The 11878-nt window shown below is 41.5% G+C and overlaps 1 protein-coding gene across 1 annotated transcript in view; it reads right to left on the minus strand.

Annotated features, from left to right (window-relative positions):
• LOC307126351 (GTPase IMAP family member 9-like) overlaps positions 1-11878 on the minus strand; it is a 584370-nt gene that overhangs the window by 414799 nt on the left and 157693 nt on the right. The window lies entirely within an intron of this gene.

Below are 11878 nucleotides of genomic sequence, written 5' to 3' on the forward strand. Positions count from 1 at the left end.
TCAGATGATCTCTCTAAACAGACAATGGCCATCTTTGTGAAACGAAAACCATGTGAGAGACCCTTTGAAATGCCAGACGACGTGGGAATCGTCATAGAAGGAAATGTGGTGTTGAATAATTTAAAATCGGTTGCATCTGCCTTTTCTTTTCTTTTTGGCCTTATGTATTGTCTAAACCTCAGCTACCCACAAGATCTAAAATACACATTTGAGACAATCCAAAAGTTATTTATGGACCTTGAAGGTCAGAAAAAGTCCAGCAAGGTGCACAATCTTTATGTGAAGTTGCTACAAACGGAGTAAGCATTTGGGTGGTGGGAGGACAAGTAATTTATGTTATTGTTTTGCTGAAATATCTTTGATAACAAGGAGAGATAGTATAAAGGAATGTAGCATCTACCCCATTTAGGTTTGTCTGAAGTCGTTTTTTTTTATTTATTTTTTTTATTATGCAAACTTGTCTTCTCTATAGGTTGCTGATTAGTTGTAACTATCAGCAAAGAAAAAATGCCATTGATAAATTGACTATTAAATACAAGAATTTACCAGATGAGAAGTTGTAATTCATTGTGTTGCGCTTATATTTTATTTTAAATGAAACCAAGTGTCATGTGTATGGTGTCAAAATATAGGAGAGCCGAATCCACCTTTGAGGTTCACATTGTCTGAACCTCTGTTTTTCCAAGGTGTAACAGAGATTCAGACCATTGGAATGGTATGTGCAAGACGATTAATATCCTAGGTTCACCACTGAAGAAACATCAGAGCCAGGTGCAAATGTCGTGTATTTGCCATGACGAATTCTGAGGTGCGACTTCTGGCCAATCACTGCCGCCGAGAAGAGGGCGGGGGGCGGTTGGGGCTTGAGCCCCTGCCCATTTGATCGCGAAAGAGAAAGTGCCCTTTGCGCCAGGGCCGTAACCACCATAGGCATTGATTAGAATAATTAGAAATGGCCAAATTGTCCCCATGTTAGGATGATAAAAAGGTTAAAAAGTTTAATTTTTTTGTCTGGTCTGCCTCAGCAGTTGTCAAAATGATTGAGCTGACCAATCAAATTAAAAAGTAAGCGGGGTTTACGTTCGGGTTTGCTTGTGCACAATCTTTACAGCACAGACGCACGCGTCCGTCAATCGATCGTTTAACGGCGTTGTGGAGGTTTGGCTATATTTTTCCGGTAAAATCACAAAACAAATGCACACAAACGTGTACCTGCTGATATGCAACCACTGATGGACATCTTCAACTATTAAAAAAAAAAAATTACTAAACAAGGCCAGATTAGAACATGCAACCTTGTAAACTGCAGTCCAAGATTCTACCACTAGACCACTGGGGACATCAAAAATTAATTGCGGATTGATGTATTTATTCACTAAAATGAAGAATCTCGAAATTATTATTATGAGACACATTAAACAATGTTCTCAATGTACTATTGAAATTGATTTCTGGACATTCTTTTTTTCTACAATTGTTATTGTACATATCTAATATAGCATGGTTGTAGCAACAATTCTCCCCTGTCCCCGAACTCGCTTGAGCCCCTGCCCTTACGGAGGTCTGTGCACGCCACTGCGTGGACCCCATTTACTTCCATATTCCGTATTCTTTTTTCCTAATGGGGTCCCAACCTTTAAGAGACAAAATTGCACTAGCTGTTTTGTAAATAAAAAAAAAGCTTTAGTTGTCATCATGCTAGAAAAACATAGCTGTCATTGAAGTAATTCATACCGTGTTAGTTGTAATACAACTATGATATACGATGGCATATTGTTTTATTTTACTGTAAGTACATGTAAACTGAGCACCTTTGACCAATGATAAACTTTATGACCGTGACATGCCCCCTACCTTTCGGCACACCCATTCCGAGCTGCAGCAACCCATACTTGATTACAGCTGCCTCCTGCACTGCCAGGGCACAGCTGACCCTACTCAAGTCATCAGGGAGAAAGCGATATAAAGGCTGCAAAAAGCAGCAGGGACTGTTTACACAAGACCGTTTTCAACTGGAATCTAAAACAGTTATATATATATATTTTTTTTTTTGCAAAGGAAGGTTGTAAAAACAGGTTTTAATATAAAGGTTTTTAACAATTATGTTGCTATACTCTCAGTGTAGACTACAAAAAACAAATCTGTGAAAACTTTGACAGGGTGTGGGTGCGTTGTTCATGTTGACTCTGTTAGGTGTTCCGTACAGAATGCACATGTAGGCCTATAGGCTATTGAGACGCGTAGTCCATAACGTAAGCACTAACGACGGGTTTGGCATACATCATACGATGTTAGTCGTTTTCATGGATCCGTGTGATCAGATTTTTTGCCAACATTGTCATCTATACAAAGAAAAACATTTAGGCCTACATCAACATGTCAGTACAATAATCTGTCTAATGTGTGTTCCCCTTTTCCTAGGAAACGAATTAAGACCCAGGCTGAGCTGACATAACTATCCACAGCACGAAGCAAGCGATTTCCCGAATTCACCCGGATGCCCAAACTCACAAGAGGCACCCACAAAGCCCAGTAGGGCACCTCAGCCCCTCACTTTCCTCCATTTCCTTGACTATTTGAAAATAAAATGCCCCACCTGGGCATTCAAACATCTGTTTGTGTCCTGCCTCCTTCCTGCCCTGCTAAAATAAAAACTGATTTAAAGTATATTTTGAGAAACTGATTAGAAGTTGTAAGTGAATGAGACTTCACCTTTGTACAGAAATGATTAAAGAGTTAAAACATGATTTTTATGCTACGCATGATGTTACATGAAACTATATTTTAATTTTACAAAAGAAATTACCTTACATCAAAGGAAAATTGTGTTTTGAAGTTATGCTACATATGATGTTACTCATAAAATTAAACTATATTTTGATTTTATAAAAGAAATAACCTTACATGAAAGTGTATACGTGATTTGAAGTTATGCTTCACATGAAGTTACATCAAAATGAAACCGCATTTTGACCATATAAAAGAAACTACCTTACATTTAAGTAAAAACTTGATTTGAAGTTAAGCAACACACAACTTTACATCAAATTGAAACTGGATTTTAGCATTATAAAAGAAATTACCTTACACCAAAGTAAAAAGGCAATTTAAAGTTATGCTACATATGAAGTTACATCAAAATGAAACTGTATTTTGAGCTTATAAAATAAATAACTTTAAATCAAAGTAAAAACATGATTTGAAGTTATGCTACACATGAAGTTACATTAAAGTCACACTGACATTTGCCTTTATAGAACACATGAGTTCACATCAATGCAAAATTGGGATTTCAGGTAAAACAAAATATGAGTGACATCACACTTAAAATTAGATTTCAACTAATATAACATACATATTTAAATCAAGGTGGAAATTAAGTTTCATTATGCAAGACAATGTAGCTAATGTCAAACTTGCAAGCTGAATTAAACTTGCAGGACAGACCAAGTTATAACCAATGACAGTTATGCCTTAGTAAAACCTTGGAATTTCGGGTTGGTTGAATTGAGTTATTCGCAGTAATCTAAAATGAGATATTAACTTCAACAAACTCAATTAAAGCAGATGTTACCAAATGAAGTACAATTTCTAAGTTGATCTGACAAAACTTTTTTTACAGTGTAATAAGACACTATAGGGCTGTTACCAATCAAATTAAATCATTTACACTGAAAAATTACAACTACAACGAAACATGTTATGAGATTGTATGTTTTATTGTATTTGTATATTCAATCAATGATATTTTAAACATGAAACTAAACCGCCAGTAGGTGGCAGCAAGTGACCATCTTAATGAGTGAGTCATTGAGTCGTTCATTGAAACGATTCATTCAAACACTGAATCATTCAGTAACAAAACACCACGCTGAGTGTTGCTTTCCTTTGGAACCATTTCCGTCAGTGAAATAGAACAAAAAAGTAAATGTTGTCAGTGTCTAAAATATAAGTAACTTAATATTAACTTAGGCTAAGTTACTTGTTTACTGAACCACACAATTCAATGTAACATTTGCAATTGTGATGATATTCAGCAAAACAGCTCCCTTAGTCGACTCGTGTTATTAACAATATTATAAGTTATAAATAACCCTTATCAATCGCTGTTTACATTGAAATGTAATAAAATCAGAATCATTCTCACGTTTCTGGTTATTTTATTAAGTTTTAAGATAGGCCTACTTGTCCAGTCAGATTAATGTCGAGCCCTCACAGTCTATGGTCGAGCCCTGTGTTCATTCATGACACTTTTCTGCTGTAAAGCGGAGGTGATCAGTTCATGTGCCGTTTGTTTGAACTGAGACGCTACAGCAGGGTTGCCAGGTTTTCACAACAAAACCCGCCCAATTGCTACTCCAAACTCTCCCAAAACAAGCCCTATCTCGTTTCAGGGGGGCATCTCCAGTAAAAATCGCATTTGGGGGGTTAAATATGTGTTTTTTGGTATGGTTGCCTACTAAAATTTGCATTCCCGGGGCTAAATATCATATAATTGGGGTCGCTTCAACCCGCGGACATGAAAAACAGCCCGCGGCAACAGTGATGAAACAGCGGGAAAACCTCAGACTTGGCAACACTGCGCTACAGTGATCTGTGAATGTAACGCCAAATTAGAGCACCAAAAAAGATCGTAACAGATCGAGAGACGTCTATGGTCTCACTCCAGTCAATGGGAAATTAGCCCATTTCCAATTATTATTGTGAAGTTAACAAATGCTTTCAACTTCTAGTCTTTTGTGAATGTCTGCAGTCTTCAGCCAAAGTGAAATAACTTTCTTCTTGTCTGTCCAAAAAGGTATGTAGCTTTTGTGTGTATTCTGTTATAAATGTTAACAAATGGTACTTAGCAATTAATGAAGAGTTACAGGTGTATTGTCACGTTTAACACATTGTATATTGTGTTTAATAAGAAAATGAGTTTAGCTGTATGGCAGCAGATTTGAGTGTCGATGCTGCGGTCTTTTGTGAATGTCTGCAGTCTTCAGCCAAAGTGAAATAACTTTCTTCTTGTCTGTCCAAAAAGATAAACTCAAGTTGAACCCCATTTGTGAGTGTGTCCTTACTCATCCGTTACACTGGTGCCGTGACTCCTTGGATCCTTGGATCAGCTTGATGCAGATCGACCGCGGTTGCTGTGCACAGGTCAAATTCATCGGTGGATCGAGTCTTCAATGCCTTGCGCAGGTCAAGTTCATCGGTGGATCGAGTCTTCAATGCCTTGCGCAGGTCAAGTTCATCGGTGGATCGTGTCTTCAATGCCTTGCGCAGGTCAAGTTCATCAGTGGGTCAAGTCTTCGATGGTTTGGATGAGGACAGTATATACATACTTACACATTATTATTGGGACTGTGCATTAGTCTATCACATCCACAACGCATGGACACATGGAACGTAGCTCTGCTTTGACTGTCATCACGTTCAAGATTTAATTTCTAGTAGTGAGTTTTCTCGTTATCAATATTGTTGATATTTTTCTTTTTCTTTTTTTATTAACTATATTTCTTGCACAATTTTTAAATCATTATGGCTGAAAAACATGAATATGATGGTGACCTGGATGCATCATGTTATGGCAACATGGGTTTCCCTAGAGGAAGGGGTACATGGATACTTGGTAGCACTGAGGGTGATATTTTCAGTGAAGACGTTAATCGGGGGGTTGGACGACCACAGTTACATGCTGACAATAGTAGGGGTATTAGGTTGAGTCAGACCCTGGGTGGTACTCCTGTTGGTCGGGTTCTTGGTGAGGGTCCATACACCTCAACACTTAGTGTTGATAGAGTTGCTTTCGACCACCTCACTGACACGGTAGGCCAGTTAGGATCGCAAATTGGCGTGTCAATAGTTGCAAAACTAGTGTCTGCTGGCTTAGTTATTGCTAATGCTGAAGGCCAAACTAATTCACACAGTGACATTCAAAAACCAGCACGTACAGAACAGTGTACGCATACACAAATTATGGCACCACAAGTTACAGTACACATGAAGTCTGAGCATGACACATTTAGGGATGATGGCTACGATAAGTATGGCATTGAGGAGTGGATGGACAGGACAAAAGCTTACTTAAGAAAGCAAATGTGCCCTGTTCAAGAGCAAGCCGAAGAGATAATGAGTAGACTGGCTGGAAAGGCAAGGGATGTTGTCAAAGTCAGCCTTCGCAGTGATAATATGCTCAACGTCAGACAGGACCCTGAGTTAATTTATGGCATTCTTATGCAGTACTTCAGTGAAGCGACCTCTTGTCTGCCACTCGCAGATTTTTATGCCACTCTCCCCAGAACCAAAGAGAACCCTGTGGACTACTGGATTCGTATTAACAAGGCGGCTGATCTGGCAGATGAAGGACTGCGAAGACAAGGCAAGCGTTTTTACAACATAGGAGAGGAGGTAACACGGATGTTTGTTAAATTCTGTCCTGACCCTAGTTTGGCGAGTATGTTCAGATGCAAGCATGTACAAGAATGGAGGGCAAAGGAAATACAGAGCAGAATTGATGATTATCAGAGGGCATTTAGGAGCCGGGGAAATAGTACAGCGAATCTGCAGAGTCACACTACTGCTGTGTTAAGCAGTGAACATGTTATGCACGATCGCCCCAAGACTGAATCACCTTCTATGCCAGTCCAATTATTCAGTTCTTTGCCTGACACGGCACGTTGCCAGCCAGAGCCTACACCAGCACGCAGTCAGGCACAGCTTCAGCCCTCCTCCTGCTCAACTCCAGCCCCAGCGATATCTCAACACACACAACAGGCGGAGAGTCATTTGCTCACTCGTATGATGGAGATGATGGAGCAGCTCATGGGCAGGGTGCAATTTTGTGATGTTTCCAACCCCAGACGTGGCTCTAGACAGCAGCGCAGTTTTGCCAGAAATGCCTGTCGAGTCTGTAATGACAGCAAACACACAACAGTGACATACTGCATGACAGACAAACTGTGTTTCGCATAATTCTCCCCAGGGCACACAAAGAAGGACTGTCCCAAACACTCCTCTGCCCAGACACAACATGAGGGAAACTAGCAGACCCGTATTTGGAGGGAGGCAGTGCGGGTCCTCATAGTAACTCCCAAGCCGTTGATTGTGAGTCTGAGAATGCATTGTGAGTCTGAGAATGCTTTTAGCCAAAATAAGTCTTGATCATTCAGAAATCATTTATCAGAAAACGCATGTTGTGGGTGAATGTGACAGCCTCTTTTATATGACAGTGAAGATTGGAGAGACTGTGACACTGAGTGCAATGTTGGACAGTGGTTCGATGGCCTGCACTATAAATGAGTCTGCTGAGATGAAACGGAGATCAGCTGGTGCAGTGGATGAATGTGGTGAGTTCAAAACTGATGTCACCCTTGTAGGCTGTGGAGGGCTGCGTGTGAAACCTAAATGCTCATTCAATCTTACCATGGAAGTGTATGGTATAAAGATGGTAGTACCAACCTTAGTGGTTCCTGGACAACATGATGAGCTGATACTTGAGACTAATGTCATTAAACACATTCTCAGATACTTCAAATTGTGTGATGGATTTTGGCAAGCTCTGTCTAGTCCAACTTCAGCAGACCCAGAGTGTGAAAGATACTTGTCGATGCTTTCTGGATTGAACCGCTGGAGAGGAGAAGAGATACCTGGGAAGATAGGAACAGTCAGATGCAACTCAGCTGTCTATCTCGAGCCGGGCCGTGAGTATTTAGTATGGGGGAAGCTGCCAAAATCTGCTGTTGTGTCCCCGGGAAGTGCAGTCATGACTGAACCTACGTCTTCTCACTCAGCCTTCAGAGGTGTTATGGTGGCTAGATTAATCACGTCTCTGTGGGGAGATGGATGGGTCCCCTTGAAACTTATCAACACATCAGGGAGTCCTGTGTTATTGAGACGAAATGCAAAAATTGCCGACCTCTTTCCGTGCATTGCTCTTGAAGATATTGATCACACCAGTGCAGACAATCCTTTTCTGGTAAACTGCCCCACAAGTTTGTCAGATGTGGCTGAAGTGTCACCTGTAAAAGAGCTACTGGAGTCAGTTGGCTGGACAGTCTTAACATTGACTCATGCGATATCTCGGATGCATGCAAGCAACAGTTGCTGAACCTGAACCTGATACTGAGTTATGAGGACATCTTTTCACGTAGCCATCTTGATTGTGGGGAAGCAAGGGGTTTCGTCCATAGAATACACCTCTCAGACACCAGACCATTCAGGCTTCCGTTTAGACGAGTTGCACCCAGTCAATATCAAAAACTGCGACAGGTGCTGACTGAAATGGAGGAGAAGGAAATAATTCGGCGATCTACCAGTGAATACGCTGCTTCTCTCGTTTTGGTCTGGAAGAAGAATGGGGACCTGCGTGTATGCACTGACGTTCGTTGGCTGAACAGGAGAACAAAGAAAAGCCGCGCACCCTCTTCCTCGTCAGGCAGAATGTTTGGCAGCACTTGGCGGTAACGCCCTCTTTAGCACAATGGATTTGACATCCGGATTCTACAATATGCCGCTGCATGAAGAGGACCGCAAGTTTACAGCCTTTACAACGCCTATGGGCCTTTTCGAGTACAATCGATTACCCCAAGGCCTCTGCAACAGTCCTGGCAGCTTCATGCGTATGATGACCAACATATTCGGGGACAAAAACTTTCTCAGTCTCCTGTGTTATCTGGACAACCTGATTGTCTTCGGCCCAGATGAGAAAACTGCTCTTGATCGCTTGGAAATGGTGTTTGGCAGGCTTCGCTCACACAATATTAAGCTTGCTCCAAAAAAATGTCACCTGATGAGAAAATCAGTGAAGTTCCTTGGGCATATGATTGCTCAATCAGGTGTTTCCACGGACCCAAGCAAAGTTGAAAGCATATCTAAGATGAGCAGTTTGGATTTGATGGAGCTCGATGGAACTATTCCTTCTCAGAAGAAAATAAGATCATTCTTGGGAATGGTGAATTACTACCAGCACTTTATTCCAAACTATTCTGCCACAGCCAAGCCACTTTTTAATCTTCTAATTTTTGAATCTGAGGAAGCAGAATCACTCTCTCCAGAATAGGAAGCTGAAACCTAGTGACTGGACACAAGCGCAGGACCTGGCAGTTGAGAGGCTGAAAACATCATTGGTCGAGAGCGTTGTCCTTGCCCATCCAGATTTTGATCACCCTTTAATTCTGGCAACAGATGCCTCCTTAGACGGCATTGGAGCGGTGCTCTCACAGGTCCCAGAGGGGGAGACAAAAGCCAGGCCTGTAGCCTTCGCCAGTAAGTCCCTTTCTGGGTCGCAGCAAAATTATTCAGCACATCGTTTGGAGTTTTTGGCCTTGAAATGGTCAGTATGTGATATATTCAGTCATTGGCTCAAAGGACATGAATTCACTGTCTTGACTGACAATAACCCTTTGGCCCATATACTTACAAAACCCAAACTTGATTGCTGCGAACAGCGTTGGGTGGCTAAATTAGCTAGCTACAACTTCGACATAAAGTACGTGCCTGGTCCCCAAAACACGGTTGCCGATGCCCTGAGCCGGGTTCCATTTGTCGAAACTGTCACACAGAGACTGCTCAAAGAGCCATATGGAGCGCTTCTGGCTGGTTCCAGAGGAATGTCCACAGATTCAGTGCAGGATGCCTTTAGACGGTCATGTGATTCAGATAGGAGGCAGAGTGTCCTTAATCTAGGCCAGTCATGCAAATCAGACATAGAACAAACCAAAGAAATTCTGACTGTCCCAAATGCAGATGTCTCTGCTATATTGAACGCGCATGTTGAGTGGAACATCGGTGCCAGGGCACGGGCAATGTCTGTCATTGATCACTTACCTCAGTTGATGTCGGAAGGGCAGGACACATTGCCAGCATATACGGAACAGGAGCTACGTGAAAAACAGCTCACAGACAAAATGTTGTCAAGAGTCTTGTATTATGTTGAACGTCAGCTTAGGCCTTCAAGAAGAGAAAGGTCGAAGGAATCGATGGTTGTTATTCGATACCTGAAGCACTGGGAGTGAAGTTTTTGAACTACCTGTTCAAATAAACACACCTGACCCAGCTAAACAGTGTCTTACAAGGCATTATCTGTTCAAATAAACACCCCTGACCCAGCTAAACAGTGTCTTACAAGGCATTATCTGTTCAAATAAACACACCTGACCCAGCTAAACAGTGTCTTACAAGGCATTACCTGTTCAAATAAACACACCTGACCCAGCTAAACAGTGTCTTACAAGGCATTACCTGTTCAAATAAACACACCTGACCCAGCTAAACAGTGTCTTCCAAGGCATTACCTGTTCAAATAAATCCACCCTATCTTACAAGGCATTATCTGTTCAAATAAATCCACCTGACCCAGCTAAACAGTGTCTTACAAGGCATTACCTGTTCAAATAAACACACCTGACCCAGCTAAACAGTGTCTTACAAGGCAATAGGTGCGTTCGACATCGGCTGCGGCTGGATGGAGCCGATCGGCGAGAGTTGCTGTGTGCAGGCGGGGAGGAGCTGCAAACAGAGACGTGAAGTCGGACACTTTATGCGTCCCGTAGTGACACTCGCGCTGTGTTTGCATACTTTATCACAGCTGAAGTGAAATAAATGCAATAGTTGGCAATGCACAGAGGTTTCAGAGACATTATTGTCATGTAATACTTTATGCACTGCTTAATACAGTGTGTGTTTGTACAAGAATAAAGTTCAACATATAAGCCTACACTATCAATTAAGTGGGGTCTAAGTTTTTAATCAGTTTATTTTGATAAACATGACAATATAACATTGCGACTACATGAAAGGAGGTTTTACTGTTATAAAAAACAGATTTGTGCGCATTAGTGGAGCTGAAGGTTTTAGAATAAACACGAAACACACGTGATCGCTGTCATGCGGTGAATCCAGCCAATCGAGGAACAGCTGTGTCGTCATCAGAGTCTCTGCAGCCTCATGCAGCCACTCTGTAGAAACTGCACCGGCTGTATTAGCCGGCTGCTCTCGAATCGCTCTCGCGGCACTTTGTTGACATACCCCACTGTCACGTGGCGTCGTCGCTGCCTCAAGTCGAACAAAATTTCTAACCGGCATGCACTGCTTCAAGTCAGCCACCGATCGGTCTGCGCATCGCTGGGGGAAGTCGAACAAGTCTATAATCTGTTCAAATAAATCCACCTGACCCAGCTAAACAGTGTCTTACAAGGCATTACCTGTTCAAATAAACACACCTGACCCAGCTAAACAGTGTCTTACAAGGCATTATCTGTTCAAATAAACACACCTGACCCAGCTAAACAGTGTCTTACAAGGCATCATCTGTTCAAATAAACACACCTGACCCAGCTACACAGTGTCTTGCAAGGCATTAGCAGTTCAATTGGGGTGTTTAATTGGGTTTGGAGCTAAACTCTGCAAGACAGTGGCCCTCCAGGACCGAGATTGGAGACCCCTGCTCTAGAGGAATACACATGAAAGAGGTGCAATTCTGTAAACCAGGTGAAGTCACGGACGGTTTGACCCCTGTAACCTTAAGGTCAACTAGGAACAGATATATGGGTGACATGTTGAGGGACTCAAAATACCCAAATACCAACATCAGAATGTGCCTGAAAACGTTGATTAAACACTTCACAGCGAACATATGACTAAAAGTATATTTGAGTAATTTATTGAATATAGAAATGATTATATAAAAACGATTATCACTGATTATATGTTAAAGAGGTTTCTTACCCAACCCTTCGGTATATTATTTGTGAACTTGATTTATCACACAAAACAATCACATCCAAACATAACCGATCATTTCCAATCATAACTGATCATATCCAATCAGAAACGATCATATCCAATCATAACCGATCATATCCAATCATAACTGATCATATCCAAATATAAT

This window comes from Gobio gobio (assembly GCF_949357685.1).
Source record: "Gobio gobio genome assembly, chromosome: 1".
In the NCBI taxonomy this organism is placed as follows: Eukaryota; Metazoa; Chordata; class Actinopteri; order Cypriniformes; family Gobionidae; genus Gobio; species Gobio gobio.